The sequence below is a fragment of the Piliocolobus tephrosceles genome, chromosome 12, assembly GCF_002776525.5.
Source record: "Piliocolobus tephrosceles isolate RC106 chromosome 12, ASM277652v3, whole genome shotgun sequence".
Lineage (NCBI taxonomy): Eukaryota > Metazoa > Chordata > Mammalia > Primates > Cercopithecidae > Piliocolobus > Piliocolobus tephrosceles.
The window spans coordinates 63,843,842-63,853,229 of NC_045445.1; positions in this window are offsets into that span (position 1 = coordinate 63,843,842).

Genomic DNA, 9,388 nt, shown 5'->3' on the forward strand with positions numbered 1-9,388 from the left:
AATCCAAAGGCTTATGGATTCATTATTTCTTATCAATTAGTTGCTTCAGTGTTGTATTTGCCTTTTATAAAGAGTCTTTTTTAAAAGGCAATAAAATATTGAATTTTTTTAGAAGCTTCTGCACATCAATAAGCATCCTGGTGTTAAACTAATTTGAGAGGTCTCATTATTAATTTCATTTTTTAAAGTGCAGTGTTGTTCATTTAGAAGATTTTGCTGTAATTGAAAATCATTGTTAGTATAATTTTGCCTTTTTTGTAAGCATTTGCTCTTTTTAGGGTCTAATACTTATAAGTGCAAACGTAGGTGTAGGTAGAAGAGGTAGTATTCAGTTCTGTAGAAATTAAGAGTCCCATATTTACTTTGAATATTGGCTTTGGCTCACAGATCCTCTTGATCAATTTTTTTTCTTTAAGCTCACAAGAATCACAACAAAATAAAAGGGATAAAACAACAACAAAAAAATACTGCACATTTCCAAAAGCTGGAGTTCATACCACTATTGTATTGTCATTTACTGCAAGTTTCTGTCTACCACTGTCAGATATCCAAAGCATCCAGCTGTTATCTAATCCTGTTAATTAACAGATCCAATTTTATCCTGGACCCAGTCATTTCCATTGTGACTTCTGAACACAGACTGTATAAAAAAAAAAAAAATTGCTCAGGCCAGGCGCTGTGGCTCACGCCTGTAATCCCAGCAGTTTGGGAGTCTGAGGCGGGTGGGTCACCTGAGGTCAGGAGTTCAAGACCAACCTGGCCAACATGGTGAAACCCTATCTCTACAAAAATACAAAAATTAGCCGTGCATGATGGCAGGTGCCTGTAATCCCAGCTACTTGCGAGGCTGAGATGGGAGAATCACTTGAACTTGGGAGGCAAAGGTTGCAGTAAGGCGAGACAGCACCATTGCACTGCAGCCTGGGTGGCTGAGCAAGACTCAGTCTCAAACAAACAAACAAAAAAAAAATTGCTCAAGCAAACTCAAATATTTCAAACACAAATCTGTGGAACTTCAGAATTTGAGAGAGAATTTACTCACAATCTCCAGTTGCTACAAGAGAGCAATGGACACAATGGACCCAGCAGGAACCTCACTTGGTCACTGGATGCTCCTGGGGTTCACTGGAAGTTCCACATTGCATCCCACCCCTGATGTTATCTTTTAAAAGAAAAATTTTAGACAAATCTTAAAGTTTGAGCACAAAATGATTCGTGACTAGAACAACCGCTGGAACCAGAATAGATTCAGAGTGACTCTGGGGCTACCGCATGTCTGGAAAATATTTATAGCTAGGAAAAGGAAAGTGTCATACAGGAAATGGAAGTATAGATACAGAAACAGCGGTTATAGTTTGACATTTGCCTTATTTGAACATTGTTTGAATAGTTGGCCACTTGTGATTGGCTGAAATGATGAGATTGGTACAAGAGGAAGCTATGCCGGTGTGTTTACCTATTCAGTTAGGTTACAGTTTATTATGTATGAAGAAATCTAAGTTCAAGCTTAAAATAAGTAAGAAGACAGATTTAGGATAAACTTAACACAGTTTTGGGGTGAGAGGGAGAATATTTGACTATTGAAGGTCTAGGGTTATCACTGTTTTGCCTTTTTAAAAAGTGAACAGTACCATTTCCAATATCCTGATTTTCTTTTAAAGTATTTGCAAACATTTTAAAATAAGTACATGGACTTTAAAACGTTTGTAGAGGCGTATTTTTGTTTATGTAATGACTCCATTTGTACGAAAAAAAATTACTTTCAATTCCCATAAAAACTGCTGCAGTCTGAACAATATCCGGGGCTGACCTATCCATTTAACTGCACTAGCTTCAATTTATTCTTTTGTATCAGGGAATACATATCTAGCTAAGATGGAAATCAAAATATTTGCCTGCTTTGAATTAGAGTTGATTGTCTCTAAAATGTTTTAATAAATTGTTTATTTCCTTCTTGAGTACATGGTCCCATTTAGCTTAGGAGAAAAAAATGAAGAAACAAAACAAAATGTTTTTATCATGCTCTAAGCATAAACCAAGGTTTTAAATGAATGGTATGCCTGAAAAAAAAATGACTCAAAACCAAGGCAAATAAGCACACATGAGAACAAAATCAAAAATGCTTTTATAGCTTTAACCAAGGTCTTCAAAGAGGGAACAAGGGCTACAATCTTTTCAAGATCCAAACCATTTCCAATGATAGCTTAAAGAATGTGAAACATTCTCTAGGCTTTCAGTTAACCATTCTCACACAAAGACCCAACAACACTGTGTGTTCCATAGATGGAAAATTAAAAGAGACAAACAGTAAGACAGTAAATCAAAAGCTGTCCAATAGAAAAGATGACAAATAGATTCCACAGAAAGTCAGAAGACATACAAATAATTTAAAACAAGCAATGTAAACTAATTCTTATAAACACTTCTCTTTTGAGCTAAAGGTATCCACTGAGGAAAGAAATGCTCTGGTGGATCTAAAGATCTTTAACCCTGTTTTAAATCTGATCTCTGCTGGAATGCTGATTAATTACCTGGAAGTCAACATTTAAAAGACATGGTAAGATTTACATCTCCACTGGACAAAAATGGCTTTTCCAATCAGACTGAAGTACTTTTTGTAAATATCGTGATGAATTTGCAGGAACTTGGAAACAGAGCTTCTTTTAAAAAATTGATTTGTTTTAAATATAGCTAATCAATGTATTTCAAAGCAACTTGAACCAATAAGCCAAAATAAAACACCAGTGTTATTATATCTAAGAGCAAATTTATACAAATGATTTTCTCCTGTTATTTGAATTTGGAAAAAAAATAGAAAAGAAAAAAAAATACCTTCCCTTTTCTACCAAGCACTGCAGATAGAAATCTGGAGTACTGATTTTTCTGCCTGTGTTTGTCAGGTTTCAGAATTCCAGCCATTGGCCCTAGAGTAAAGAGCGTCTCTCTCAATCCCCTCGAGGCCATGAAACTCAGGTGAAAAAATAAGTTTTTTTTAACCCTCATAAATTCTTAGTTGAGACACTCTCATAGAAACAACAGTCAGGTTAAGAAGAGAAAAAAAAAAAAAAAAAAAAAAACAGCAAAAGTTTATTGACACATGCTGTATCCATCATCTGGAAAAAACTCAGTTCGAAAGAATCTCTCTCAAGGCAGTGGCTTAGGGGTCTTGCTTAAATAGTATTTTTAAAAAGATCAATAAATCTTAGCATAATGATAACATAATGGAGAGAGAAATTTTTGTCTTGTAAAAAACGGGAATGTGGGAAGAGAGTAAAGTTTGTTTTCCAAATTCCTCTGGTACCTGCTGGTGCTTTCTCTGAGCTGACAAAAGAGTGTTGTCTCCAGTAATGAGGATGCATATCCTGCCATCAGACTAATAGAGGTACAGAGTGTTCCCCTGCATTTTTAGTATCTTTGACCTAGCAATCTTCAATATTTTGGGGAGAAATATTTTGGATTCATTTATTACTCTATTTTAGGTCAGTTGATTAGCCAACTCAATTATATGTGCAACTTAAATTTTCCTTTGCCGTCTAACCTAAAATGTTCACAGTTTGCTGGAATTGCATGTGGATGTCTTTAGAAGGCCATTATTCTATCTACCACAAACCCCTTTTAGCTGTGTTATCTTTATAATGTCACAAAAATTGTGATGCTTCAGTTGTTTTTATCTATAAAACGGAGGCAATAGTTCTTGTTCTGGGCGGGTACGGTGGCTCACGCTTGTAATCCCACCACTTTGGGAGGCCAAGGTGAGTGGATCACCTGAGGTCAGGAGTTCGAGACCAGCCGGGCCAACATGGTGAAACCCCATCAGGAACCCGGGAGGCGGAGGTTGCAGTGAGCCGAGATCACGCCACCGCACTCCAGCCTGGACAACAGAGGGAGACTCCTTCTCAAAAAAAAAAAAAAAAAAAAAAAAAAAAAAAATAGTTCTTGACCAGGCGCGGTGGCTCCCGCCTGTAATCCCAGCACTTTGGGAGGCCAAGGCAGGTGGATCACGAGATCAGGACACAGAAATCATCTTGGCTAACACAGTAAAACCCTGTCTCTACTAAAATTAGCCGGCATCGTAGCGGGCACTTGTAGTCCCAGCTACTCCGGAGACTGAGGCAGGATAATGGCGAGAACCCGGGAGGTGGAGCTGGCCGTGAGCCAAGACCACGCCACTGCACTCCAGCCTGGGTGACAGAGCGAGACTCCGTCTCAAAATATATACAATAAAAAATAAAAAAAAAAAGTTCTTGTTTTGTCTACTACAATGGGTATATTGAGTATCAAAAAGGATGATGCTTGTTCTTTTTGCTTTGTACTGTATAAATAAGTATATAATCAGGGCTCAGGGACCATGCCTTAAAATATGGTACCTTGGCATGCTAAGTATTTTGAGTTGGAGGAGATAGCAGTGACTCAGAAGGTAGAAAGTCTCTCTGACCTTATCCCACCTTACTGTCTCCCACCTCTAATTCTCCCCAAACGGAATCCATGAAACTTAGGAAAATTACCCTCTGAACATTTGTCATAAGATCCTCATGTGGATCTTATTGTTATCCTGCTGCATATCCAGAGGAAAGAAATGCCAAACAGAGAGGTCAAGAAGAAACTGAACAAACAGGCCTTGCTGGGTTCCCTCCTCAGTTTATTACCATTGGATTACACCTTTTGTATCCAATCATTTTTCTCCACAACGGTCTACTTCTTTCCTCAGACTTAGCGTGAAAGCATACTTTTTCCAAGGTCTTTGGCTTTTCATTTCTGAAGGCTCCCGTGTCATATAATGAATTTATTTCGTTTTCCATTGCTAATCTGTCTTTTACTATAAAGGTATCAACTATAAACATGCTAATGGTTATGGCAATGGGAAAGGAAGATAAAGCACCTTTTCTTCTCTACAATAGCAATGCTAGGTGTTGACTATACAAAATCTGTTATTATAATACAAATACAGAGGTACTTGAAATTGCACACTTGTTATAAGAGGTCTAATGTGATTCTCAACAGGTTTGGAAAACTAAACTGGCATTCCACTTTGCAAAAAAAAGGAATATATTATATATCATATATTTTATGTATATATTTTTATATATATGTTATATATTTATATATGTTATATAATATATTATATATGCTATATATATTTGTATATAATATATAAAAATATATTAACATGTGTATTTTTATATGTTATATGATATATTAAACATATATGATATATAATATATTACATAATATATATTATATTATATATAATATATTACATAATATATATTATATTATATATAATGTATTACATAATATATATTATATTATATATATAATATATATAATATGTCACACACCGGGGCCTATTATGGGGAGGGAGGAAGGGGGAGGGATGGCATTGGGAGTTATACCTGATGTAAATGACGAGTTGATGGGTGCTGACGAGTAGATGGGTGCAGCACACCAACATGGCATAAGTATACATATGTAACAAACCTGCACGTTGTGCACATGTACCCTAGAACTTAAAGCATAATAATAAAAAAAATACAAACAAATGCAAACCACCTAAAAAAAAAAAGGGAACACAGAAAAATGAAAACAAGTTAATGTACATAACATAATATTTTATAATAAATTTTCTCTTATCTGAAATTTAAAAAATAATAATAATTATATAATATAATATATATGATATATTATATGGGTTATATATTTACATATAAATATATATGTAAAAAAAACCTTGTGTGAAATTAATTGCATTTATCACAGGCTTATAAATAATTAAATTTAAGTCCCTATTCAATGATGTTTTATACTTATCTTCATATTCAACCGTGGAGCGTGAAAAGTCAGACTATTCATAAAACATGTCAGTATTCATAAAATTGAACCTTAAACCTTATCTCAAATTTGTTTATTTTCTCACATTAGTTTGTATTCATAAGGACTACAATGTAATAGAAATCTGTGATTGCTTTTGATTTTAAGATGAGAACATCTCCATATTTCCTAAAGCAAAATTGTCATGATCAGAGGTTTAAGGTGAGTCCTAGTTGACCAGCTGAAACTCTTCAGTTCTTATTTTTGATACACTGTAGCATAAAACTGTATTTTTCGTTACCGAACGTTTTCTTCTGTTCACTGGAAACAAGTAAATGTGCATCAAATGCCACCAGATTTCAGTTTTGAAACATTAATTTAATTTCATTCGATACTTTCTTATAATCCTATGAAAGTTATTCATTATTAGCTTAAATTGCACATACATAATATCATCTGTTATTTGGGATTATATGATGGAATATTTTCAAATAGGTTTTAATAAAATAAATAGTGAAATAGAGAAAATATATTTGTGTGCGAATACATGCTTACATATTTATGGGTCATGCATGTGTGTATGTTTGCACATTTGAATGTGGGGGTACACAGTAAAAAAAATCAGTAAATCTAGAAGATGAGAAATGACAAAGAGAGTAAACATTAGAAAATGTTAAACAATATTAATCATAACTCCCAAGTGGTACAAATAATTCTGTTCAAATTTTGTCTTATAAACTCAGGGCAGAGAACTATTGTTTACTGATTCTCTCTTATTTTACTTAACACTGAGTTAGTATACTTTTTCGTGACTTTCTGACTTGGAAATCTCCATTCAATGACATTAATTAGATGCCTATTTATGCCCCAGTACATGAGAGAGGCAGAGAACCTCTCTGTGACTCCTCTTTCCACTGTGGAATTTGAGCAGTCCAGGCCGAGGGAAAGCATTTTGCTTCTCCCAAGCCCTGGAGTTAACTTGTGGAGATGCTTGGAGACACTGAGAGGGAAATATCATATAAAGCGACTACACAACTGAAACTACAAAGCAAGCAGCTAACAACCTCAGGATAGGGTCAAAACCTAACATATCAATATTAACATTGAATGTAAATGACTGAAGTGCTCCATTTAAAAGACACACAGTTGCAAGTTGGATTTTCAAAGAGACACATCCATCTAATGTCTTCAAGAGACCCATCCTGCACATAAATGACACACATAGGCTCAAAGTAAAGCGTTGGAGAAAGATCTACCGTGTGAATAGAACACTTAAAAGGGCAGGGGTCACTACTCTTATATCAGATGAAACAGACTTTAAACTAACAACAGTAACAAAAGACAAAAGAACATCATTATATAATTATATGGGGTTTTAATAAACAAAAAGGCTTAACTATCCTAAATATATAAGCACCTAACATTTGAGCACCCAGATTCATAAGACAAGTACTTCTAGACCTACGAAAACACTTAGACAAACACACAATAACAAGTGGGGAATGTCAACCCCTCACTGACAGCAGTAGACAGATTTTCTAGGCAGAAAACTAAGAAGAAATTTTGTACTTAAACCCAGCACTTGACCAGTTGGACCTAATATACATCTACAGAATATTCTGCCCATCAACAAGAGGATATACATTCTTCTCATCTGCACATGAAACATACTCCAAGATCAACCATATGCTTGGTCATAAACCAAGTTTCAATTAATTCAAAAAAATAGAAATAATACCAACCACAATCTCAGACCATACTGGAATAAAAACAGAAATTAATACCAAGAATATCTCTTAAAAACACACAATTACATGGTAATTAAACAACTCGTTCCTGAATGACATTTGGGTAAACAGTGAAAGTAAGGAAGAAATTAAATAATCTTTAAAATAAATAATAACAGAGACACAACATATAAAAATCTCTATAAAGCAGCAAAAGCAGTGTTAAGAAGAAAGTTTATAGCACTAAATGCCTACCTCAAAAAGTTAAGAAAAATCTCAAACTAATGATCAAAGTTCACACTTGGAGGAACTAGAAAAATAAGAACAAACTAACCCCAAAGCTAGAAGAAGAAGTGATATATCTAAAATGTGAGCTGAACTTGTTACAGTAGGTAGCTAGTCAGGCATGAGCAGCTCAGGAGAGGGCTCTTCCCCAACCAGCAGGAAGGTCAGGCGACCATCAGATGATGGTTTGGCAGTTGTCACATTGCCTCTCTAAAATGGCAATTGATTGCAGCCAACACTAGGAAGAGGCAGTTTCCCAATAGACAAAAACACTTGAAATCGGTAATTGACAGCTTCCAATAAGATCTCAGGAAATGGGTGAATGGGCTCAATATGTGCATTAAGAGACAAAATGGTGCAGTACGACCTTCCAGGGGCATAATACTGCAAAAGGGAAGAAAGCCTCAGGTTAGCATGCATACAATTCCAGTAAATGCATTGCACATACTCACTTCCTAAGTGCAACCAGGGCACCACACATGCAGGTAGGTCACCCTAAGGGAAGAATGAAAGGAAAGGGGTGCAAGATGCCAGAAGTAGGTCAGCACATAAAATCCAATGTTCAAGGTGAAACAGGGCACTTGACCTCCAAGGTGCCCACTTGGGTCTCTTCCAAGTGTACTTCCTTTATTTCCTACTCTAAAGTTTTTTAATAAACTTCTGCCGTGAAACTTGCCTCAGTCTCTTTTTCTGCCTTGTACCCCTCAGTCAAATTTTTTCTTCTGAGGAGGCAAGAATTGAGGTTGCTGTAGACCCACATGAATTTGCCAAGGGTAAGTAACATATTCGCCCCTGCTAGCAAACTGACCAAAATGAGACCCCAATATACATAACAATCAACAAAACAAAAGTTGGTTTTTTGAAAAGATAAACAAGATCAATACGCCACTAGCCAGATCAACAAAGAAAAAGTGAGAGAGGATTCAAATAGCACAATCAGAAATGAGACAGGTGATATTACAAAGGATCCTACAGAGATACAAAAGAATCTCAGGGACTATTATGGACACTTGTATGCACAAAAACTAGGAGAAAATCCAGTGAAAATTGATAACTTCCTCAAAACACACAACATCTTAATATTGAATCAGGAAGAAATTGAAACCCTGAACAGACTAATATGAAGTTCTGAGATTGAAACAGAAAAAATAAATAAATAAACAAAACAAACAAACAAACAAAAAACTACCAACCAGAAAAAGCCTCACACCAGAAAGATTCACTGCTGATTTCTACCAGATGCACAAAGAAGAGCTGAAACCAATTCTACTGAAACTCTTCTAAAAAGATGACGATAAGGGACATCTCCCTAACTTATTCTGTGAAGCCAGTATCACCCTGAAACTAAAACCTGGCAAAAACACAACAAACAAAACAAACTACAGGCCAAACTACAGGAGCAGCGTAGCAAACAATGGTCACGCTAGGTCGCAGGCCAACGGGAGGCAGAGTGGAAAGGCTGCCTACCACAAGGATGATTTTAGCTTACTTTTTAAAGACAGAAGAAGAAGGAGAAGGAGAAGGAGGAGAAGAGGAGAAGGAGAAGGAGAAGGAGAAGAAGAAGAAGA